Below are 27,026 nucleotides of genomic sequence, written 5' to 3' on the forward strand. Positions count from 1 at the left end.
AGCTGTTTTCCAACTAGAGGGAACAGATGAAATAGAAAGGGAAGAGTTACAAAGTTCAGTAAGGACTAGGCATCCAGAGTTTAGTATGTGGACTGGGCAGTGATTGAGATAGGCTCCAGATTTGATACAGCTTGCCAAAGTCGAAGTAGTTTTGATGGTGAGGGGAACAAATTCAGAGCTCAAAGTGCTCTTAGAACCTGTATGATGATCAGAGAAGAGAAGATGACTACCACCTATGGAAAACCGAGTGCGAGTATTCTCAATTTATCAATGTAAAAGCATGATAAGTCATTACACTATGCCCTAGAGAAAAAATAGGAGTTGAGAAGGCTATTGAATCTGTCTTCCTTTACTAAAAGTAAGAGTTGACAGGGAAAGTTATTGATGGTTCAATATGTAGTGCAATGTAAGCAGAAGAGGCTTTTCAAAAAGAGCTTTTTGAAGTTTAATGACAACCACTTAAGTCAGTCTGTTTGAGGCTTTATAGTCGCTTCTTCAAGTACTCAGAGTTTATTTACAGATCGGCTTAGATGTAGTCAGTTATTCTATCTACAAGTGAGGAAGGAATGATTCTTTGTGGCCAGGTGCATTCTTATTTAAGGAAGAGGTAACCAACATGTAGTTGTATGATGCATTAACACTGGCATCATTATCACATTCAGAAGATTCTCATGTATCTATTGGCATTCAACATGTTATGTATAGTGGTAATTCACGGTAAATTGTGTTAAGATCTACTGAGAGACAGCTTGAACATAGTAGATAAAAGAAGATTATTTCTTAGCGTTGTAATTGGCAATCAAAGAATACTGCTAAAGTTAAAGGATGCAGTATTTTTCCTACATCATTTTCATGATTCTGGTTTAATTGCCATTGAGAATAATATTGTCCAACATTGATCCCTGTGAAGAGCAAAAAACAAACAAAAAAAAACAAAATAACATTTAGGCTCATGTATATGGTTGAACATGAGAAGTTATACAGCAAGTAATATGTGTTAAAGAAAACAAAGATAGCCTGAAATTTAAAGAGTGACAGTGTTCACACAATAGTCACAACATTAGACCGTCATTTCCTGTGCACCCCAATGTTTCCTTAGGTAGGACACTTAAAAACATTGATTGCCACTTACTTGCCTTTTCAATTGGACACAGTGGACTACTTTGTCCCTTCTTAGACTGCATCATACTCACTAAATCAATTACTCAGTAGCATGAGTACATTACAAATTACCCTAGTAATAACAACAATAATAATAGTATTAATACAATTATAACAGTGATGCTGCTACTGTTACTACTACTATTACTACTACTACTAATAATAATAATAATATTAATAATAATAATGATAGCAGCACCTGTCTGCTGGATCCCCCTTAGATGGGCAAGGTATTCATGATATCAATGAATTTGTATATAGACAATGGCAAATAGTTTAGATTACATGCGACTTACATTACTAACTTCCAAATGCATTAAACCAGGATTTGGGATTTTTAGATGCTTCAGTTTGCTAGTGTATAGATGAATCATCTATCACAAAGTACAGCTGACTTATTAGTACCTGAAATTAGTCCCTTCTGATAAATCTGAACTTTGTAACTCAGTTGTGGGGCATGGGTGCTTCAATGTTTTGCACTAATATTATCTGCTTTGGGGAAGACTATTTAGGGAAATCGTTTGTAATATGTAGTATGATTGATATCAATCTTGTGGGTTGTCTGATTTAATCAAGTTTAATTTGCCTTCAAGTTGTGATGATCAACAATTGGCCATCAATATCCTTAATCCTTGGTATGATTTTTAAACTACATATCATACCAGTATAGGTCAGTGGGCCAGGACTTTAAAAATGTATATTTCATTATCATAAATTAATGACATATGTTAAGAATTCAATCCATTATGGTTGTTTGTCCAAAATCACATTTAACGAGTCTGGCATAATTGTGTTTTTCTAAATCTAGTTTACTTATTTCAATTGTATGTAGGGCTCTGCAAGACAATAAATCCCTCTCTTTCTGCAAAGAAGCAAGAAATTACTTTCTGACGGTATGCCCTATATGACAGTACTTCAAAGTGGTATCATAATAGATAGATTCAGCACATTTCTTGTCGGAGAAACTCAAATTCATGATTCTTCATTTAATCCGGTTAGTTTAACCTGGATAATTTTTAGGAAGAGGTTCACACAAGCTACCATATTTGAAATCCCAGGACTCGAGTGGCTGGAGCTTTAATATTTAAACTTTCTCAAATGATAAAAACTATTGCACACCCATCTACGGTGTTATGAGAATGGCACTTTCTAGTGCTCCTCAATTAGGGTAGGGAAAAACAAAATGAATGAGGATTATGATAAACGGGTAATCTCTGATATAAAGCACAGGTCCCAAAGTAAAAATTGCAGACAATTGAGGAAGAACTGCTACTATTGAACAGAGGTGGATTGATAGCTGAGGCATATCTTTATCACTGACCTGTGGCAAACCAGGTTCAGTTGGCACAACTGGGCGAATCTATGTAAGGCACTGGCCAATGGAAGATCTTTTCCATGGCTAATAACTTAAATACTGAGATCTGATCTTGATTCATTGATCCTGGTGACCCACCATATCGATATAGTCTTACAGTGTCCTCCCCATCCATTAAATTATATCATCTGTTTGGTTAGAGTCAGTTTTATCCAGTGATATAATTTATTACTGACTCTTTGAGGCACACTGCCAGCTGTTCTGCATTGCACATGTATCAGCATTGTTTTTTTCAATTATGCATTAACACACTATTTTTTTAAGCTCATATTCATTGCATATTTTTTCATTCACCCACTTCACATCCCCGTTATCTTGGTCATTGCTATGTAAAATCAGATGCCAACTGAATATTTGGTTGAACCAGAATACTATTAACCTTTCTTCTTCAACGTTTGCCAACTCTTAACTAGAAAAAATACAATTTATGATTGTTGGCTAACTACTTATATTTTGGATGGGAGATGCTCTGCATGCCTGTGTGTTCTAAACAACTAACTGCTTGGAAACGTCCAATAACACAGCTTCTTGTAATCTCCTTGCTAACGTCACTCCCCTATGCTTAGTCCCTTGATAACATTTGTGCTTAAAGTGTATGCAAAGATAGACATAAAACAGTGTAAGTTTGCTATAACAGTGACTGCTGACAAGGCAGTTTATTGTTAGAGCATGTGTTTGTATTTACAGTGTGAAATGTTCATAACTTTCTGTGTTTGCTGTGAACACTCTCTGTGAGCTCTTCAGAAGTATTAGTTTCTTGTGATGAATGTAGTGTGGTTTATGCATAACTTAATAATTAAAGGCGTTTTAGAGTCATGACCAAGTCACGGCCATCAGGGTAATTAACATCTTCTGAAAGTGCATTGCCATCACAGTTCTCTTCATTGTGGAAGAAAACTCAAGATCTAAACTACAATTATCACTTATATGGAAACAAAATCTAATATATAAATTGGCAACAATTCAACTTTCATGGACATTTTATATAAATACCCCCCCAAAAGAATTGCCCTGCATAACGTTGGGTAGTGAATGTTGTATTTTCTCCATTTTTATTGCCTCATTTTATTTAAACCTTGTTCTGACCCGAACAGATTTTGGGGATCTGCACAGCTTGTGGAAAACATACCATGAAAGGGACATTATACGATGTCAGAACACAAAAGAAAAAATGTAAATCAGCACAAAATGTACAAGAGCATATGGGGGGGTGAGATACAGTTGGGGCAATTTAATTATAGACGTGAATATTAATCTGGGTCACAGGCTTTTTTAGTGTACAAACAATTAAGATACGCCCAATGAGTTATTTTCATATGGAGTGCAGGATACACATGATACACAATAGAGTAAATACAAGAAAAAATTAACCAAGGATATAATTTCTTTTAGCTTAAAAAATAACATACACAAAGATGCTTTAATAAAGAGAGTGTAGAATAATTTAATTTTGAAATAAGAACAAAATAGTGATGCTCATTTTTAATGACACGTTACCAAATAAAGAGAATGTAAATGTAAATGTAAATGTGTTTCGATTTATATAGCGCAACACTTTAACCCAGGGGTCTCAAGGCGCTTGCTTAGGGAACCCGTCCTGGTATTCCCCTGTGAGATACCCCGGCCGGGTATCCACAAGGTGAAAGCCAGGCATCCCGCCGCGAGGGGCCGTAGTGGAGATTAAGCAAGCTATTGCCCAGAGTCGCAGAGTGTGACCCCGTGAGTCGAGTAGGCACCGGAGCGAGAATTGTCGACTCCGTGGAATTTTGAGCCCGAGACCCGCCGAGGGGGGAATCGAACCCTGGTCCACGGCCGATCTCAGCTTCCGGGTCTGCCGCCTCTAACCACTGAGCCACGCTTCTCCACACATGAAGAAGTACTCCATGTGCAGAGGAAGAAGATTTAATTTTTTTAGTGGGGAAGGATTCAATTTGTTCTTTTTAAGGTGATTTTTGATCCGCTTGATTTTTAGTTATGTTTTGAGGATGGGAAAGAGGGGATGTAAACTCGTATGTTGATGGTGTCGAAACAGTGACAAAAAAGTCCAGAACCTAGTAAGGTGAACTACACAGCATGTGTGAAACCCATGCCACGCCTCTCTGAATTACTTGAGTGCCTCACCAGGAGCTCCATTTCTTCATTTTGACAGGGAAAGTCATTGAAGTCTGACTTAGTATGTCTGCCTGCCTGGTTCTTCAAATCTGACTGCCACAAGGCTTGTATCATCTATCTGGGCAATTTATCAATGGATGGGATGGTATTCTCATTGTCCCAAAAAAAACATAGGGGCGAGGTCAATAAATAGATGCCATAGCTTGCAGAACCAATAAGCATTCTGAAAACTGTTGAAGACACAAACTTCACATATCTAAAGGGATGTAAGTAGGACTTGCAGACCGCTGGGGGCTCCTCTTACTTCAAGTTCTGAATATCTGCCTGCAGCTTTTATATTCTTTTCCAGTCAGCACCATAGTAGGCTTATCCTGGGATGGGTAACATCAGGGAATAGGGTTGGAGTAAATAGTGAGGGAGTTGGGACGTGCCAGTCTTAACCGTGACATATTTTGCACACTTCATAACACCGCTAACTCTACTGAAACTCATATTGTTAACCAACCTTAACCTGCAGTTGGTTAAATAAGTGTAGTCATGTTGGCAATTTTTAATTGCTATGCTGGACAGTGGCTGTTTTTGCGAATTAAACATTAAACACGTCATAATCCCACAATATGGGGGATTTTGAGTTTACTAGAGCAGGAGCTCAGTCATAATTTGTCATGACTTCTCCCTGACTTAATTCATTTAAAGGCGTAGGAACCATTGGGTTTCTGATGGCGGACACCCAGGCGGCACCTCTATTGGCAACCATTGCCAGCTTGTCAGACAGAGTAACCAACAAAAAATATGAAAAAGAAGCAGCTCATCAACCCCAGGGCAGGTGATTGACAAAGGAGATAGCCCCCCCCCCCACCATGGTAAGTGCCTATCCCACCAATTTCTTAACAAACCATGACCCATTGCACATTGATTTTTCTGTTTTCGCTCAAAATACTTTTTTGAAAAACAGTAATGAATGCTGAGGCAGCCAAAAACACATGTGCCTTTCTTGGAATTCAGAAGTTCCTTCAGTGCATCCTCCTCACCTGTGAATGCAATGTTGGCATAGAGTTTCCCACCAGGTAAGCATGGAGTTCTACGTATGGTGGGAGTTCCTCCTGGAGAGTACAGTGTGTATGCTTCTAATGACCCAGCTGGTGGCGGGCAACCCACAAAATTCTGAATCATCCATCTCCAATGATTGCTTTACTCTGGGTTCCCATAGCTAATTGCACTTTGTCCCAGGAAAAACAAATACCATGTCGAACTACGTTTTAAGGAATTAACTATATAAAAAGTTGAAGTTCATCTAAAAAAACACTTTTGTAGTATGAAATGTGTTACAGTTTCCAATGCTAAACGGTGTTAGTGAATTCCACACTGGTCACTCATAATGCAGTGAAAATAATGACACATCTGAAACCTCTGTTATATAAATTGTCTCTAAGCTCAGTCACTGCAATCCTGCCTATGATGTTCAGCTTTGCTAAACCCATACCAAACAGACTTTTACAATAATAGAAACATTTTTACTAGTTCAAAGCAAGTCCTGAATCAGAAATAAATGCTCAATTGGTTTGTTTTCCTAATAGAAAAAGAACACGAAGCGGACATACGATTAACTTGTTTAATTATATGTCTGGCCATTGCTATAAATTTGATACTAACCAGCTCAGAGAGAGAACAACAGAGAGAGAATCACAGGGTTCAGTTCAGTTACCCTGGTTATTTGATCTTTATTTGGGGTTTCTTGTGGCCATAGTATTTGACTTGGCAATGCAATTGTTTTTATTACTATGCAATAGATACAGTCTTATTTCACATTGACTTCTCCAGGCGACACTCTATAAATGTCACATCAGCTCTTGAACAATAGATAATGTATTTTTCTCTCATCCCCTTCCACAACTGAGTTTCTCCTCAAGCCCTATCTTGAGGATAACTTTATGTTCCAATTGTAACAGCCACACCTCATTTGATAACTACGTTTTATACTGGGCATCCACTTAACACTCATATCTTACTGTTCTATGCCAATGAAGTCAACAGCCTATTCGGTTCACCATTTGTTTGAAAGTCAAGATTTCCATCTCAGAAGGCCTCAGGTTTGTTGTCTACACACTAGCTATCTGACATATTGTTTAAGACAACACTCTACAACTAGGATTTCCCAAATCCTCATTCACTCTGGTAAATTAGTGTTTCATTTTGCTGCTTTATTAGTTAATACATCATGTTACCATCTTCTGACCAGACAGTTACAGGCTACTATTGGAGGTCTAAACAATCTTCAAATACTCTTGTATTACTTATAAGGTGATCCACTTCGGCCGACTTTTGTGGAAGGTTCATGCAACAGCAGGAGTAAATTACAGATCTAACTGGAGATCACAAGAACAAACAAAACAAAGAATTTGATGTTCTCCTGCATTGTCCCCTATAACTGGAATCGTCTCCCAGAAGAAATGTGCTTAGTCACAGTCTGATGTTCTTCTTGTAGGCAAATAAGATTTGCCTTTTTGCAGCTAACCTTCTGCCCAACAAATCTCACTTTTGGATGCATTACTGCTTTACTATTTAAACATATCTGTAAGATTGCAGACTGTCCCTTGCTTTTACTCTACATTGTTCTACCTGTTATTGCTAACTACTGCTTCCCTCTCGTTTTTGCTAGGTCGGTGCTCTATAAATGGGCAGTAGTAAAGACATTTGGCATTCAGGCTGCCCATGGTACTAGAAAATGGGACACTTTGTTGTTTCCCAAAGCCAAAAAAGGACGATGATTAGCAAAGATCAATCTTGTCAAGCAATGAGGGTGATGCCCTATCAACTGGCTCAAACATGTTGGGGTGGTGTGTAAAAGTGTATGTGCTTTTTGTGTTCTTCAAATATGACCATGCCAAATCCATTCAAACCCTTCAAGTGCTTTGATAGGGGGAGACAATTAATCTACTGTTTGGAGGGAGTGAACCTGTTGTCTGAATTATAAGGTTACAGAAATAGACAATTTGAGAGAAATAGTTTTTAACTTAAAAATGGTTTCTGCCACTCCTCTGTGGAAACAAATTTGCTTGAGTTGGTTGCAAATGAACTGTGGGATCTTGGACCCAACTGTGGGGCATCTATTCTGCTTCAAAAAGGGGATATGCTGACAGTTTACCAAATGGTGGAGGGGGGGCAATCCAGTATCTGCCAGATGCAATTGTATGCTTATATCAAAGGTCATGGGAGGTAAAAGATGTGGGATGTCACAGAATGCAGAGGATGAAGCAAAATTGTGAGCAGTTGAGGTGCAATGACTTACCTGGTTATGGGCAGAAAGTACACAGAAGTTACGTATCTGGAATTAGAAACCCATCTTACATACTTAAGCCAAGCAGCTCAGTAACTTACTTTCATATTTGAACTTCTGCCACAACACCTGGCCCTGTGCTGCACCAATCTCGATAGCATATATTGCCCCAGTGCACGCTTCAAGCCACTAAGAGAGACAAGGACCATGGGGTTAATGGTGGCTCCCTGTTCTCTTACTAAAATAAATCTCATGTCTGTGCCATCTCTGTACCTTCCATGGTCAGGCATAAGGCCATTCTGCTAACAGATCAGAATACATGGGGAGACAAACTTTTCACTGACTTAGGAGAATATGTCAGTGACAACATTAATAGTTTGAACTAAATAAAACACAGAATTTCACCAGTTATTGGTATCAGGGCTAACTATAATTTGCGCCCGCCATGCACTGCTTATGATCTCACTTATTATATCACTCATGACATTGTCTATGACATCATTTATGACATCCGGGATGACATCTTCCAAAAAATGTTAGTTTGTTTTATAGTTTACATAGTGGGGGTAACTACCAGATTACATTTCTACCTAATTCTGTACAGCCTGTGTCCAGCTAATCGGTGTAAGTGTTTTCAAAACGCATGTGTTCCTAATGCATCATAGGTGTGTAGAAGTACTGAGCAGGTTATAATTCTTTGTATTGAAGAGTGACTCTCCGTGCAGGTGACAGTTGATGACTTGTGTTCGGCATTTTCCACACACGTTTTCTGGCTCTGCAGAAAAAATTGCCAACAGGGCAAAGATTTAACATAAAAATATTAAGTATTGTAAGCAGCCTTGACTTATTAGAATTGTCTCAGCATCACAATTTGTACATAAGATAGAAGGCTATGTGCATCAGGTTCTAATTTATACACATCTGTTTGTTTTGCTTCAGAAGATGGGTTAGCTGCAAAGTTTTCCCCACAATTTATTTGAAGGCTGCAGGTAGTATAATCCTTAGGGTTTCCCTCTCAGGGGCCTAGGGGGACAGGGATACCTACCCTGATCCCTTATATCACTGTTTTTAAACTTCAGGACAAAGGACTACATCCTCAAGTCCTGCAATGGCTGACAGCAACATTTTTTGCATGTTGCTGGCAGCTATTAAGAGCGCTTGCTTCCAAAGAAGTGTAACTCGAGGGAGATACAGATGGCCAAAGGTAAAAAACAAAGCTCCCTGGGCCAATCATACCACTCAAATTTTAAATGAATGCTCCAGAGAGACTCTCGTGATAGTTTCACAGACTCCACCATCCAGATATACAATTAAATTTGAATCTTAATTTCTCAAAAGCTACTGAACGGATTAACGTTAAATCATGAAAAGCAGAATCTGCGAACCAAGATTTAGCTTCATGAAAAATTTGCACTAAGTCTGATCAGCATATTTTGCTGTAGCGCTTCTTAAAGACGTCCATGGAAAATTAATCAGGATTTTGCATTTTGGGACCCTCCTTTTTCTCGGTCCGCTTGACAGATCACCCCATGACTTTCAACACAACAACTAGTCTAAAAACTGTACTTAAAAAAACTAAAAATTCAGGGAGATTCCTCGAACGGTGCCAGAGTTATTAGCAACACAAAAAATGCATATCACCACTGGTGATTCCCCTCTGGTGGGCGCCCCGATGGGCTGCAGTGTGGAGCATGCTGGTTCTTGTAGTGCGTCACCAAACCCCGCAATTCTTACCCTCCAGTGGGTGATGCTTGCTTGGATCCACTAATGCAATTCTCCCGCGATCCACTTACACACTATTTTCAAATGTGCTGGGGTCCCAAACCAAGAACGGTTCCAGGTGGCTACCGTTGCCCTTGTAGCTTTCACTAAATCACAAAGTAGTCCAATTTTGGGCAGTTGTGGCACGCTCTTGATGGCGGTGCGTTATTCGTGGTAGGACCAAAGCCGTATTGTATTCTCAAAACCTCTCCCAAAGGGAAAGAGTGAGCCGCACACATTGCAGTAAAATTTGAGTTTTATTTCAGCGGTTAAAAGAAGCGCCAATGTCCCTTATGCATTTCAGCCACCTTGGCCTTCTTCAGAAGAGCAGAGGAGCTGCAAACATCTAGGTGCCACAGAAACAAAACATAACAACCCGGCAAAGTCCTCAATGTATTATCCCTGTGATTGCTCTCTGGTGGACGCCCCGATGGGCTGCAGTGTGGAGCATGCTAGTTCTTGTAATGCGTCGCCAAACCCCACAATTCTTACCCTCCAGTGGCCGATGTTTGCTTGGATCCACTAATGCAATTCTCCTGCGATCCCCTTACACACCATTTTCAAATGTGCTGGGGTCCCAAACCAAGAACGGTTCCTGGTGGCTGCCGCTGCCCTTGTAGCTTTCGCTAAAGTCACAAAGTGGTCCAATTTTGGGCAGTTGTGGCATACTTTTGATGGCGGTGCGTTCTTCGCGGTAGGACCAAAGCTGCATTGTATTCCCAAGATTTCTCCCAAATGGAAAGAGTGAGACACACACATCACAGTAAAATGTGAGTTTTATTTCAGCAGTTAAAAGAAGCTCCAACGTCTCTTATTCATTTCAGCCACCTTGGGCTTCTTCAGAGGAGGAGCTGCAAACATCTAGGGGCCGCACGAACACAACATAACAACCCGGCGTAGTTCTCAATTCATTATCCCGGTGATTGCCCTCTGGTGGGCATCCCAATGGGCTGCAGTATGGAGGATGCTGGTTCTTGAAGTGTGTAGCCAAACCCTGCAATTCATACCCTTCAGTGGGCGATGTTTGCTTGGATCCACTAATGCAATTCTCCCGCGATCCCCTTACACACCATTTTCAAATGTGCTGGGGTCCCAAACCAAGAACGGTTCCTGGTGGCTACCGCTGCCCTTGTAGCTTTCGCTAAAGTTACAAAGTGATCAAATTGTGGGCAGTTGTGGCGCACTTTTGATGGTCGTGCGTTCTTCATGGTAGGACCAAACCCTCTCGCAAAGGGAAAGAGTGAGCCGCACACATCAAGGTAAAATTAAAGTTTTATTTCAGCGGTTAAAAGAAGCTTCAATATCCCTTATGCACTCACCAACACACCCATTCACACACTCACGCACCCATGCAACTGTTTCCACATGCACTCACCAACACATTTCCCACACACACACACTCAATCTCCCAAAAAAATACTCAGACAACCAATCAATAACCCATATAGCTACTGACCAACCCATGCAGTAGCTTGCACAACATCATACAGACTGATACAGACATTCACACAGTTTAGTCACTAACCCATGCATTCAGTAAGACACATCTAATCACTCACTTATACAGTCAGTCACACAGCTACTAAGTCCTCCATCCAGACACTTATACACCCACTCATTCTTCAATACACTTTGGAATATATATAAAATATATTCAAACTTTACAGAAACACACAGTCACTAGATGATGTCATCAGTGATGTCATCAGTGATGTCATTTGAGATGTCATCAGTGATGTCACTGACCATGTCATGAATGGCGTAATATGTGATGTCATGAGCAGTGCATTGCGGGTGCGCGAGTTATAGTTTGCTGAACTAACTATAACGGCTGAATTTCTATGGTTTTGTAAGAGTGAAATGTCTAGCTAACTAGAACGTCCCTGAAACCTATGTTTTTTTCAGTGAATTTCTAAGGTTTTTTAAATGCTAACTTCTAACTACAACGCACCTGAAACCTCTGGGTTTTTTCAGCGAATATATATATATATATATATATATATATATATATATTAGTGTTTGATTCTCTACAAACACTAATAATACAAGAGGAATTCTCATGTTGCATGAAAACATTTGAATTTTAATGTAAGTTCTGGATTTTCTCATACAAATATTTGTATGTTTGTATTCATGATTCTAATTTGCATTTATTTCTGTTGAATTTCCTTATGGGATTTGTTGACATGCATTAATAAAAATGAAATGCAGAACGCACTGTGATGTTTCTACTATTAAAGCACAGCAGGGAATATTACTAATTAAGCTAACCCCCTTGGCTTTCAGTATGAATAAGAGAAAACCCCTGGTGAGTTATGGATCCTGATATTTACAGTTTTGCAGTTGCCCTTATTACATTATTTAATGTATAGGCTGCTGCTTACTTTTCTCCTCTTTATTAGATGTGTGGTTGCCTTTCTTGTCTTCTCACTCTATCATGTGAAAAGAGATGAAGGTACACTATATTTTCACATGCCACTCTGGGATTAATGTTGAAAATTGTGTACAGGCAAGCCGTAGGTTATTTTTTCAGATCTAGTCAGAATGTGAAAAAAGCGTATGTCCTCCAGCAATGAATATTAGAAAAAGAGTGTAAAAACTTAAGATAGGTATCGGGCCTGATTCACAAACTGCATTTCGTAGTATGTAAAGATGTATTCCAGTATTGCTACTGAAGTACTACAAGTGCTATTTACAAACATTTTGGGAAGATTTCTAGCTCTGCCTCTCCCATTTGTCTGTGCAGACATCTCTGCTATGGTGGCATATATATCTCCACCCACATAGGACTTTCATTTTAAAGTAAACGTGGGTAGGAATTGGGGAGTGGTGAGAAAATGGGGAAAATTATTTAAAAATGGGTGGGGGTTTTAGAAATGTAAGGAGGGTTTGTGAGGAACATGCTAATACAAAACACATGCTCACATAAAAGAGTATTGCGATTTACAAAATACACTTCAAAAGTTACTGCATCCCTAAATGTGACAAAACAAGATTAAATATACACAAGCCCAGTACCGGAGTAAGTCATGCATTACACATGAACAACCAGCGGTACTGCAACAACACATTCCCACAGTAATAATTAAAGGAATATATATTTATATATGTATAATGTGGAAATGTGGGATCATAAAAAGCAGACTACATTTTCAAAACTGCATGCTTTTGAGATTTATATGGTTTGCGATATTTATCGCGTCTCATAGGCAAATTTGCACACTACAAAATGGAGGTGTGTTGAAAGATAAATCGAAAGTCCTCTTTCAATGATCATGTCTGTAACCATGTGATGCATAAATAATACGACTGGCCGAGGCTCCAACTGTGAAGCAAATTGACGAAGGCTAAACGCCGAAACACGTCTTTGATGTGCTAAAGGTTTTTTAATAAATCCCTTTTGAAAAACCACCCCCGTGAGTGCTGCAAATCTGTAACAGTAGGAGTCCTGGAGGATGTTTGGAGCTGTGTATATGTGACGGGTACACCCCCGTTAAGCAGGCACCCGCTTGGGAGTGCGGCAGGCTGGTGTTGTCGGAGCTGTGGAGTTTATTACCAGCCGCACCCTGGATGTAAAGAAGGAGTGGAGCAATACATGTGGGCCAACACTGGGACTGTTGTGGACTGAATTCGGGAGCGGAGAAATACGCAACGAGACATCGGACTGGTAAGGGGCTTGAGACACGTAAAAATCACTACCGCATATAAGACTTTGAAAATTACATTATCCGCTAAGCGAAGGGAGAAGAAGCACGTTGAATTAAGTGCTGCGGAGGCAGCTGAGAACTAAATATGTTTTGTGAAACAGAACGGCGAGCGGCTGAACAGGGAATGTTCAAGAATAAGAAAAAATCGAGTGATGCACAAAAAGCGGAGCATGGGCGAGAAGGCGGGAGCACCACGGATTTGAACTCTAAGCTGGTCACCTTAGAACGTCTCTACGAGCGAGAGATTAGAAAATGGTGGGAGGCAACCTCTCTTCAAAATTATATTGAGGTAGATCGAGTACCGAGAGGCCTCAGGATTTACACCATACCGGCTTATGAGAATCCCGACCCCCTATTATTAGATGCATGGGCAGAGCATATAGCCCAGTCATGTAAGGGTAGTCTGGCAATCCCGGTGCGCTTCACCTGGAGTGACCGTGAGAAGGCTCTAGTTCTAATTGAAGAGCTGGAGCACTATTTATCCAAAGAGGAAGACCAGGCGAAATTGAAAGAGAAACTGGAGCAAATGAAAAAACGTTTAAAAAGATATGAAGAAAAAACTAAAGCAACGTAAGGAAGAGAAATTCGAGAGGGATGAGAGGGATTACAGTATGGGAAGGGTATTAACCTTCTCCCAAAAATATGATAATCCCAGGAAGGAACTTAGAAAAAAGACACCTGGACCCTCAATAACGGTTCCAGAGACCTCTGAATCCTCTGTAACAGGAGATGAAGTGTCAAGTGAAGACGGACAAACAGATCCGTCACCTTTTCACGAGGAATTCAAACTAATGCGCAAACAACAACTAGAAGGAGAAAGGGGGAAGCCTCCGGAAAGAAGGGCGGGAAGAGGAAGAAGAGGCGGGGGGGCTGGAGCGAGAAACATCGTAGGCTCGCCGCCCGTGACCCGCAGCAAGAATTTCTACAAGAAGAAGATCTAAATGAGGAGGAAAACTTAACTATAATCAATCTGACACCTAAAAATCTGACTGTGGAAGAAGAGTCTATTCTTAAATTGGGACTTTCTTTTTGCCCCAAAAGAATTTTGAATTTGCACAAACAAGAATAGACTTATTCAAATGTACCCGTAAGCTGAAACTGCACAAGTTCTTTAAAATGAAGCCGCCACCCAAGAAACCTGAGGCTTTAGGGTGTATGGATATGAGTGGCATAACATGTAAAGACTTGGAGGGGATTAGATCTATAGAGGAACTGAGGATGGAAATATACGAGGGCGAGATATTGGACATAGGAAACACCCAAATATTGGCAGATATGGAAGTACAACAGAAAGGAGGGGCGAGTAATTTCAAACCCACCTCTACGTTCATGCCAACTATGGGTACAGATGCTATAGACACTTTCTCAGATGCTGTAGTAAAGGATTTGACACGTTTAAGGAATGAAATCAAGTATAGAAAGAAGGGACGGAATTTCTCTAATAAACAGCAGTTGGCACTAAAAACACTGTGTGAAGACTCTTCTTGGGTATGCAAACCCTCGGACAAGGGGGGGAACACTGTTTTATTAACCAAGACGAACCAACCAGTATGAGACGGAAGCCTTACGTCAGCTTGATGACACTAAAACATATATCAGAATTAGTGATAAAATCTACAACACAAGTGTAATGGAATACCATGAAATGATTTCAAAATGGTATAACAAGAACATGTTGAATTCTGACGAGTATCTGTTTTTAAGATGCCTGAGCTCAATTATACCGACCTTTTATTACCTTCCTAAGGTTCACAAAGATAAGCTGAACCCACTAGGGAGACCAATTGTGGCTTCCCAAGGGAGCTTGACTGAACATCTGTCATTGTGTATTGACTATTTTCTTTTTCCGCACGTTGTTACATTGAAATCATACCTAAAAGACACTAAACATTTTTTGAACTGTATAAACAATATGGTTTGGTGTGAAGGGTATTGCATTATGGTTATAGATATAACCAGTTTATATACGTGCATTGCGCACAGAGATGGACTAAAGGCAGTACAGAGTTTTCTGAACAAACGACCTGCTGGATACTACGAGCATAATAAGATGTTGTCTGAATTTATTGAGTTTTGTTTGAACAACAATATGTTTCTGTTTGGCAAGCAATTGTTTAAGCAGATGTTGGGCGTGGCCATGGGAACCTGCACCTGGTCAGAGACCAATCATGAATGGAATGAAAAAAATCAAAGGGTGGTATCGTTATATCGACGACCTTTTTATCATTCTAGATGGTCCGGTAGAACTAGCTACAGTGTATGTTGATGTACTAAACAGGAATTATATAAATCTGAGATTTTCGGGAGAGATAAGTAGCACAGAGGTGAATCATCTTGACCTCACAGTGTATATAGAGAACGGCAAAATGCACACTAAACTCTTCCGTAAGTCCACAGCAGGTAACTCGACACTTTATGCCACCAGTAGCCACCGTAAGCAATTGGTAAATAGCATTCCGTATGGAGAGCTACTGAGAATTAAGAGAAACGACTCAGGTGACCAAGAATTTCAAAAGGCAGCAAAAGAAAGTCTAACTAGATTTAAAGCAAGAGGTTATAAAGATGGGGTGTTAATACAAGCTTTGAGGAAAGTAAACAGCATGGAGAGGAGCGAGCTACTTAAAACAAAGAGCAGAGAGTCAGGAAGTAGCACATTTAGACTGATTACAATATTCTCAGAGAATGCGGGTGACCTGAAAAGGATTCTGCGAAAAAACTGGAACATCTTAATGACTGACAACATCATTAGACAAGATCTGCCACCTAACCCATTGATCACATTCAGGAAAGCCAGGGCACTTAAGGATCACTTAGTACATAGCCACCATGAGAGCCACACTATCCAACCATCGTTGAAACAACTAAATGGCTTTTACCCGTGCGGCCGCTGCAAAGCGAGCAAATTCAGTAAACGCACTTTATCCTATAAGATTCCTGGTCTAGCACCTAGAAAAATACAGAAATTCTTGACCTGTACGACACCGTATGCAATATACTGCTTAACATGTCCCTGCGGGATGAGGTATATTTGGAGTACTACCCATCCAGTCAAGATTCGCATATTGGAACATATGCGAGCCATCAATAATGCAGACGCGACTTATCCTGTCGCGAGACATTTTGACAAAGTACATGGACGCAACAGGGACCTGTTGACATACATGTGCTTAGATAGCGTCCCCGTGAGTGTAAGAGGGGGTGATCAGCTACAGAAATTGAGGCGGCTAGAGTTGCGGTATATTATTGACTTGCAAAGTAAGGTGACAAATGGTCTAAATGTTCATAAAGAATTGGCAGTGCATCTAGGCTAGGAATATGAAGAGTATGATTCTGTAACTAACGTTTTCTCTCCCCCCTTTTCTCGTCTTTTCGTTTTGGTTCTTCTACTGTGTGTATATGTATATAAGATTCTGATTAATTGAAATATGGAAATGGAATTGACTTGAACTAGTATTGAATCCATGAAATGTGGTACCATTGTGTGTCTAAATTTACAACAGTTGAATAGTGAGCCCATCCAGGGCGTGATTGTGAGGACTATGAAATGCAGATGAACCTTGATTTTGCTCATTCAGGGCTGTATAATGTGGAAATGTGGGATTATAAAAAGCAGACTACATTTTCAAAACTGCATGCTTTTGAGATTAATAAGGTCTCATAGGCAAATTTGCACACTACAAAATGGAGGTGTTTTGAAAGATAAAATCGAAAGTCCTCTTTCAATGTTCATGTCTGTACCCATGTGATGCATAAATAATACGACTGGCCGAGGCGCCAACTGTGAAGCAAATTGACGAAGGCTAAACGCCGAAACGCGTATTTGATGTGCTAAAGGTTTTTTAATAAATCCCTTTTGAAAAACCACCCCTGTGAGAGCTGCAAATCTGTAACAGGCGGAGTCCTGGAGGATGTTTGGAGCTGTATATATATGCTGGTATGCGCGGTGCGCTTTGAGAGCGTCAACGTATGTATATATATATATATATATATATATATATATATATTACCTACTGGCGGTCGCCAGTAGGTATATATAGTTAGGATTTTTTTGAATAGGGATTTCTGAAAATTCTATGTTGAATAACTTTGGCGTTGATGGACGGAATTGGCTGAAATTTTCAGGAAAATGGCACATTTTGTTTCTGAGCGTCCCCTGAAAGTTTGGGGGGGGTTTCGTCAAGCGGGGCCGAGAAAAAAGAGGTGTCCCAAAACGTGTTTTTAACATTGAGTTTTCCATAGGGCGGTTGGACTCACTTTTAGCCCGAACGGCTGAATGGATTTCCACCAAACTTGGCAAAATTGTAGGAACTGGTACCCCGATGTGCCTTTGCTATGTCTCAAGATATATGCTCCAGTGGTTTTTCCGAAAATTAACTTTGAAAAATATATATTGGGCTACATTGGGCTATATATATATGTTAGAGCCCAAATGTAGCCCAAATGTAGCCCAATGTAGCCCAAAGATGGCCACCAGAGACAAAAAAAAAACAAATGTAGCCCAAATATCAGCCAGATGTAGCCCAACTATAGCCCAATGACAGAATGTCCCAGAGTGTCCTAAAGAACAACTAGAGCGCTAACAGTCTTACTTATGACAAAAGTATGGCACACCTGAAGTCATCTTGATTGGAATAAAGTGTTAACACTCAAAACATTTAATTTGCAAAGGAATAAAATGAGGGGGTTCATTTTGCCATAGAAATTATGATTATTGCTGAAGAAAGAAAAATTAGGGCACATTTTGAGTGACTTCTCAAATCCTCTTATATTTCATTAAAGAAATTCTGATATGCAGTCTCCCAAGATGGCCACCAGAGACAAAAGAGCCCAAATGTAGCCCAAATATCAGCCAGATGTAGCCCAACTATAGCCCAATGACAGAATGTCCCAGAGTGTTCTAAAGAACAACTAGAACGCTCACAGTCTTACTTATGACAAAAGTATGGCACACCTGAAGTCATCTTGATTGGAATAAAGTGGTAACACTTATATGGCCGGGATGCCCGCCACCCCCTCCCAACACCAATCCCCAAGGATGGGAGAAGTCGGACACAGGTTTGAACTTTTTGGAAGGCGGGAGGGAGTCACCCTCCCGGCCTTATTTATTAAAATATGAAACAAAATTTAAATCATTAAATAAAGGTTTCATCATTATGTACAATTTTACATTTATTACATTTCGATGAAGACATGTTCTTTGGCTAACCTTAACAGCTCTCTAATACAAAGGTTTCCTAGCCGAGTCTAACATCCTGAAAATGCATACATTCTAAATTAAAATTGTACATCCTAGCATTAAGGGCCAACGGCAAGGTCTTAACCGGTGTCAGATCCCTACTACCAAAATCTCGCCCTCACGGTGTGAGTGGCGCATGCGCAGAGGACTCTACCCTCATTGCCAACTGTAACTTCCCTTGTCATGGTGGGGGCCCCCTTTCCACTCAACGCCATCCTAAAGGTCGTCCGAGTTCCCGTGTGAGGTATCTGTAGGAAGGACAGCGTGGACTCCCCCCCCATCCCCACACTCTCTATCCGCCGTCGCGGATATCCGGCCCCTGGGAAATTAGTAGGAGGGGCATCTAGCCGCCTCCCCCCTGGGAGGGGCCTATGGCCGTCTCCCCCTAGGCGACCCATCCTTAGTGGGTGCCGCCTCCCCGTGGAAGGGGCCAATGGCCGCCTCCCCCCGGGCGCTCCCATCCATTTTGGGTGGCGCCCCCCTCTAGGGACCTTGAAATTACTGCTCACCGATCATGACCTTACCGCCACAGGCCCGATAGTTGACCGACTATCCGGCCCCCCCTACTCCTCCTAAAAGCATGCTTCCTCAAACCCCTTAGCCACGTTATGAAGTCTCCTATGAGTAAGTCATTCCCCTCCCTGGACAGATGAACCCCATCATTCAGATACATGTGGTCACCCCGAATACACCCGTGAGGAATGCTATGCAACTGCGAAGAGCGGAACAATTTACCAATTTTATTGTTAACCCTTTTCACTGAATGGTTCAGTGCTGACACCGAAAGGCCCCCCCGCCATACCTTCCTTGGGATCATGTGGGACCAGGCAATCGTGCACCCCGGGACTCTTTTAGCCAACCAGCTAACAGCCGACAAAATGTGTTCCAATAACACTCGTCTACCCAGTGTCACCAAGTCATTGCCCCCCAGGTGTACTATGACTACAGATGGCGGTGACCTTTGCCGCCCTAAGAGACCCTCAAAAAACGATTCGAATTGGTCAAAACAGAGCCCGCCCTTCCCATGGAAGGTCACTCTGTACCCGTATTCCCCAGCTGCGTGAGTCGCGTCACCTGCCTTGAATACGTCCCCGGCGCGCCTCACATATGAGTGGCCCACGACCGATACCACTCTCTCCCCAGTCGGTGATCCTTGACCGCTGGTCTCCTGGTGCTGGGTCGACTGCAAATTCCGCCCCGCGTGACAGGCTCGCGAAACTGTAATTCAAACAAAAGACAAGAAGCGTGAGTGCATGTCAATTGATATTTACAACATGTGCAATCGCACATACCTTTTGAAGCAATTCGAGGACCAACGTCCCAACTGTTTTACTTCCCCCGCACTCTGACCCCTGGCTGTAGCCTCGGTAGCAGCCCCTATCCTAAAGGTGTGGGTCCCAAAATCGCACAGGTCCATGCCCGCAGCAGCGATTGACAGTGCTAGCACCCTCTGGAACTGAAATCTCGTCAATGGGGTGCCATCCTTGTGCCTCAGCAAACTCCCCCCCCATGTAGCCGCCCTTAGTGCCAAGTATTCCTCTATACACTTTATCGGGCACGTGGGGGACCCTCGCGCGCGCTGCACGATAACACTATTTTTCATAGCTCCCTGGTCAGTCTTGGACCTGGCTATCGAGATCACCATTGAATCACCCCTAATTTGGACGTGATCCCTGCACAAGCCTCCCTCAACATCTTTCTTGTTCCTCGCGACAAGTTCGCTCACCCGCATAGCCCCATGGAATGCCAATGCGAAAGCTGCCCGGAACAGAACTGCTTCGAAATGGGAGGAGCACGTCTCGTCCAGTTTTGCTACGAGTAGAGACAACCTGTCTAAGCCAATCGGGCGCCTCGCATCTTGCTTACGACCCTCAAGGCGCTGCCAGCCGCGAAGGGCTTTCTTAACCAAAAAGGAACCCGTCGGGTCTTTTATGCCATGCACCTGTGCCATGAATGAAATGGCCGCCCTATGTCTACTGGCCGTTGCCGCTGATCGGCCTTCTCTGTGCAGCGCTACCAGGAACCCCAGGAAGGATTCCTCCTGACCCCAGCTCTGTCTCCCTGTTGGATCCAAAAATGTGCAGTAGGAACGAAACGCTCCTTCGTATGCCTTCCTTGTCCTGGGGGCTAAGCTTGCTGCCACGAGGTCTTGTAATCCGGGGCACCGATTAGCCATAGCGCTTCGGGGAACGTGCCGCCACTAGTTCCGCTGTGGGTAGATAGCCCCTGAACGCCTGCATATGTGAACGAGAGAGTGCATCAGCTGCATGATTCAGTATGCCTGGCACATGTTTCGCCCTGAACTGTACATTCAACCTCATGCAAAGTAGTACAATTTCTTTCAACAATCTCAAAATCCACTTGCAGCGGGCTGCCTGCTGGTTAATGCACTCGACCACAGTCATATTATCAGACCAAAACACCACTGAGCGGTCCCTGAAGTCGTCTGGCCATGCCATCAGAGCAACCCAAATGGGGAATAACTCCAAGAACCCAATGTTACCTGTGAGACCGCTGGAGTGCCACCACGTCGGCCATACTTGCGCCGACCATCGGTTACCAAAGATGGCGCCAAATCCCACGCTCCCAGCTGAGTCAGTCCACAGACCAAGTTCGTCTGAAGACGCTGGTGGCTTGTTCCACACAACTCGACCGTTGAAGTCCGCCAGAAATGCCAACCAAATGCGCATATCCTGGCGAACCTCCGCCGACAGTCTCGTACGGTGGTGTCCCTCCTTGAGACCCACCATAGCTTGTGCAATAGAGCGGGAGAAGGGGCGGGCCATCGGCATCACCCTCAAGGCAAAGTTAAGCTGACCCACTGTTTGCTGTAACTGGTGCAGGGTCACTTTCTCCTTGCCCAGGCATTGTATCAGAGAAGCCCTGAATTTGGCTACCTTTTCCATCAGTAAACGGAAACATCCTTCCACCGAATCGAGCTTAATTCCCAGAAACTCCAGTGAAGTAGATGGTCTGACCGTCTTACCTGGTGCCAGTGGGACTCCGCACTCCCACATGAGGATGCAGAAGTCCCGTAGCGCCTGCGCACAACTCGTATCGTCGGCTGCACCCAAAAACAGGAAGTCATCTAAATAGTGCATCACATGCTTATGGCCCGTGGCCTCGGTGAATACCCACTGTAAAAAACAGCGGAACATTTCAAAATAAGCACAAGAAATGGAGCAACCCATCGGCATGCATTTATCCATGTAATAACTCCCTTGAAATGCAAAACCTAGCAAGCGCTGATACTGTGGGTGTACCGGGAGCAACCGGAACGCCGATTCGATATCTGATTTCGCCATCAGCGCCCCGGGGCCCAGGCGATTTAACATGGCCACGGCATCATCGAACGATGCGTACCGCACTGAACAAACTTCCGGGTCAATGGCTTTGTTCACCAAGGAACCCCTTGGGGCGGATAAGTTATGAATAATTCTAAACTCCCCAGGGTCTTTCTTCGGGACAACGCCAAACGGGGAACATATGAACTCCGCCACCGGCGGGCGATGGAAAGGCCCCGCCACCCGCCCCAAGCTGACTTCTTTTGCAATTTTCTTTGCTGCAACGCTTGGGTTGTGTTGGACAGATAACTGTTTTTTACAAAAGGAGTCCCCCCGAAAATCCCCCGCCGGGATGTGGAAGCCATGTAAGAATCCCTTCCTCAACACCCCAGCGGATACATGATCAGGGTATTTGTTCAACCAAGGAGTCAGAGCCATGATATCAACAGGTGTAGGCAATCGGTTACAAAGTCTTACCTCACTCTTGCTTAGACCCCCCTTTACCTCCCGCCCCGCTGTTTTTAGATCTACAGCTACTCTCCGGGTGTGAGGAGTTCCCACAGCCCGCGCCCGCATGCCTGAACCTACATGCTCCCTGGGGTCTGTTACAGTTGCCTCTATTGAAGCCCCAACAAACCCCACACTTGCCGCCATTCCCACCGGTCTTGGGCTGATAGTCCCCACCGGCGCCCGCTCGAATGGGCACCGCGGGCTTTTGGCGGACGAACCCCGACCCGCTCCCGCTCGGCGAGGACGTACCTGCTGCCCCTGGCAAGAGCTGTTTGTGCCATGACACCGAGTCAAGGCAATCCCACGTCAAAGTAGCATCAAACTCTTTCGCTTTCCGGAATTATATATCATAACCTTTCCATTCATCCCCCTCATACATGGAATAAAAATCCATAATTCGATTTTGATAGCAAGTCAACTCGGTCATCAGTTCAGGCTTTCGTTCCCCCATGACTGCAATAAATATGGAAAAGGCCTTAACCCAGTTCGTTACAGTCTCATCAACCCTGAATTCCGCCATCTTGGCGCGCCATACACTCGGATGCCATAAATCTTTCTGGGATTTTGCATATTCCATCTCGCGATGGTCAGTCAATAATGAAAACATGTTAACATATTTCTCCCCCCATATTAGTTCTTTTGTGGCCATAGGGATGTGCTGTGCCACCCTTTCCCGCCTCGAGGGTAATGAACCCTCCCCCGCCATTGGCAATGTTCGGCCGTTGTTTCTGCCGCCTTTTCCTGACCAACCGCAGGTCCTCCCGGTGTCACCTGTGGGGGAACAAGAGGAACATTCGCCGTTGCGGCCTCTCTCGACTGCCGCAATTGCTCGATTATTAATCTGGCCTCCTCGGCCGGGTCCCCCGCGGCCACTGCCCCCCCTGCTTTTTTCTTGAGGCATGGCAACACCGCCGCTAACTGGATGGCCAATTCGGGAGGCATCTCCTCATCATTAGTGGGAGTAATTACAACCGGGATCGGCAAACCTATATCTGGGTTTGGTACCGGGATGTCCGCCGGGGTGACGGGGGCGACTTGGGGTTACCTCAGGAAACGGGACCTCCCCAGAAACTGCCCTCCACTTGACCCGCTTCCCCCTACCCTCGGGGATGACTCCCGGCAAGGCCGGGCCTATTACCTTCTTAGGACGACCTGAGTTGTTCAGGGCCGCCAACTGTTTCTTAACCTCCGACAAACCTCGACCGATCGAATCAACTTTTCCGAGCTTTCGGTCCATGCCAGCCATTCGGTTTGACAACAGGCGCAATACCTTCTCCATCTCGGAGCCCTTTCCTGCTTTCTTGCCAGCCATGGTTTCGAGTATTCTGCTCTTAGTCGATCAACGAGGTCCTGGATCCTTCGTACTCCAAATAACTGAAAGAGAAACAACAAGATTACAAGTTCTCAAAATTGCCGCTTGTTCCGTCGAGGGCTCACGAGCAACGAGTGGGTGCAGCCTTCAGAGCACAGGAACAAGAGGACGCTTCTTCGGATTCCCGCTCTATTTATTCTTCTGCGGGAGGGCGTGTACCCTCCTCCGGTACGCCTACTGGGCGTGGTCTTCCGTGTAGGTGTCTAGGACAACCCCTCTTGGGCGGGAAACGGCGCGCCCCGGCTACGCCACTTCGGGCATACCAGCCGAGCCACGCCCCCCGCCCAAAATGGTTTCCCGGGGGGATCGGGGCACCCAACCATACGTTCGGGGGGACCGAGTGGTCGCCCCTTTCCAATACATTTAATTTGAAAAGGAACAAAATGAGGGGTTTTATTTTGCCATAGAAATGATATATATATATATATATATATATTCACTGAAAAAAACATAGGTTATAGACCATATATAGTTAGGAATTAGCATTTACAAAACCTTGAAAATTCACTGAAAAAACCATAGGTTATAGACCATATATAGTTAGGAATAGCATTTACAAAACCTTATTTTACTCACACAAAACCATTGAAATTCGCATATATAGTTAGTTGCACTAACTATATATCGCGCACCCGCAATCCACTGCTGATGATGTCACATATTACATCATTCATGACATGGTCAGTGACATCACTGATGACATCACTGATGACATCTCAAATGACATCACTGATGACATCACTGATGAAAACATCCAGTGACTGTATGATTCTGTAAAGTTAAAATATGTCTTACATATTGAAGAATGAGTGGATGTATAAGTGTCTGGATGAAGGATTTAGTAGGTGCATGACTGACTGTATGAGTGAAGGATTAAATGTGTCTCACTGAGTGCATGGGTTAGTGACTAAACTGTCTTAATTTGGGCATCATTATGTCTGTTGTTCTGTAAACTGCTGCATGTGTTGATCAGTAGCTATATGAGTAACGATATGGGTTATTGATTGGTTGCCCAAGTATTTGTATGGGAGACTGAGTGTGTGTGTGGGTGGCTGGGAGGTGTATGACTCTGTGCATAGATGTGTGAGCAGTTGATTCACTAGATGTATGGGTTCAAAAGTGCATGTGGAAACAGCTGTATAGGCGGTTGACTGTGTGCATGAGTGTATTGGTGAGTGAATGGATATCTCAGTGCTACATGTCAAAGTAAGTACATATGTAAAACACAGTACATGTGAGAGTTGACATATATAAATAACTGTGCATAAGAGCCAGTGAATGTGTGAGTGGCTGTATGGATCATTGTGAACTTGTATCAGGGATTGTATAAGAGAGTAAATATGTGTTAGTATATGTTTGAATAAGTAAGGTGTGTATAACTGTATAGTTGAGGAAATGGAGGTGTGATTGATTCTTTGCATGACTGACTAGGTGTGTGAGTAACTCCATGGATGAGTGACAGTCTGTGAGTGTCTGTTTACACTGATTGTATCTAAGGTTATATTAGAGTCTGAAGAGCTTCATTGTATTATCACATGAATGATATCATCAGTGATGTGATCAGTAATGTCAAATGAGATGTCATCAGTGATGTCATCAGTGATGTCATTTGAGATGTCATCAGTGATGCCATCAGTGATGCCATTTGAGATGTCATCAGTGATGTCATTTGAGATGTCATCAGTGATGTCATCAGTGATGTCACTGACCATGTCATGAATGATGTAATATGTGACATCATCAGCAGTGGATTGCGGGTGCGCGATATATAGTTAGTGCAACTAACTATATATGCGAATTTCAATGGTTTTGTGTGAGTAAAATAAGGTTTTGTAAATGCTAATTCCTAACTATATATGGTCTATAACCTATGGTTTTTTCAGTGAATATATATATATATATATATATATATATATATATATATATATATATATATATATATATATATATATATATATCCAAGTACTGTAAGAGGGTTGATTCCTGGGATCCAGGTCCCGTAGTCAGGTGGCGTGTCAAGCCTGGCGGCCCCCTACCGCCGAGGAAAGTTCAATAAGTTGCAAGTTTTACCGTAGTAAGTATCACACGCACTCAAAGTGGTACAACTGGTGAAGATTTATTTTCCAAAGTCACGCTACGCGTTTCAGCACCGAGGTGCCTTGTTCACACGTTTAACCTTATCAAAGTGAGGAGCAGTTTTAAAGTACAAACAAACCGATCACATTGTGTCATAAACATAAAAGAAGTACATAATACACATGGAAAATATGGCGGCCATTGTTAAGTGTACTTATTATCAAGGGTTCAGTATAGACATAGTGACTATTGTAATATGAAGGGGTTACCACAGTCATAGTCGAGATACGTGACCTGTAACAATTACTGAAACCATATTTAATTCATAAGGCTTACTATGTATAAAGTTTGAATGACAATCTTTTGTATGTCAACAGTTGCCCAATTTGGGCGCCATTTTGAAACGGGAAGTAACATACGATTCAAAGTCCCAAGCGAGTTTTATACACTTGATCAGTGAACATGTAGGGAAGCATCACATGCCCTCGTAAATTGCATGTAATTAACCACAGAAATTGATATATCAATTGCCATCGGTCTAGTGCCCGATTGATACAAATATTAAATTATAAACAACAACGATGCACGCGGTCTAGTGCCCTATCGCATCGTGTATAAGTGAAGAAAAAAACAAACACATAATATGCAACATAGCATTGGCGTTTATAAAACACTCATTATCAATTTCATGATATGCTGTGGAATCCACGGGATAAATTAAATAGTCATAGAAGTGGTCTAGCCAGTCTATTCAAAGGAAACCCAGTCTATGCGATTGGTGATCAATAAGTAAAAAAACTGCATTTTGTTCCCTCACAATGGAATGGAGTGCAAAAAACCAAACGGTTCAAGGAATAAGACGCAAGAAAAAAGTGAATGTGAATGTCTTAACTTTAACGTTGTGAGGTGAGAATCTTCAATTCGCGGAGGCCATGTGGGATTCAGTGCAGTGCTCAAAATTAATTATAAAGTCCCACACATGCTCCTAGAAGAAAAAATTACAAACAATTGGTTAAAATTGGTTAAAAATCAAAGATTCAGAAAATTCATCACACATAATTACAGAAACAACAGATTGTTAATAGTATTTACGATACCACCACTCGTATTTCATTTGAGGTCAGGATCAATATACACTGATGAGGAAATGAAAAC

General features: G+C 42.5%; 1 protein-coding gene across 4 annotated transcripts in view; it reads left to right on the forward strand.

Annotated features, from left to right (window-relative positions):
* ERC2 (ELKS/RAB6-interacting/CAST family member 2) overlaps positions 1-27,026 on the forward strand; it is a 2,191,867-nt gene that overhangs the window by 475,466 nt on the left and 1,689,375 nt on the right. The window lies entirely within an intron of this gene.

The sequence above is a fragment of the Lissotriton vulgaris genome, chromosome 9 (genome assembly GCF_964263255.1).
Source record: "Lissotriton vulgaris chromosome 9, aLisVul1.2, whole genome shotgun sequence".
NCBI classification, from domain to species: domain Eukaryota; kingdom Metazoa; phylum Chordata; class Amphibia; order Caudata; family Salamandridae; genus Lissotriton; species Lissotriton vulgaris.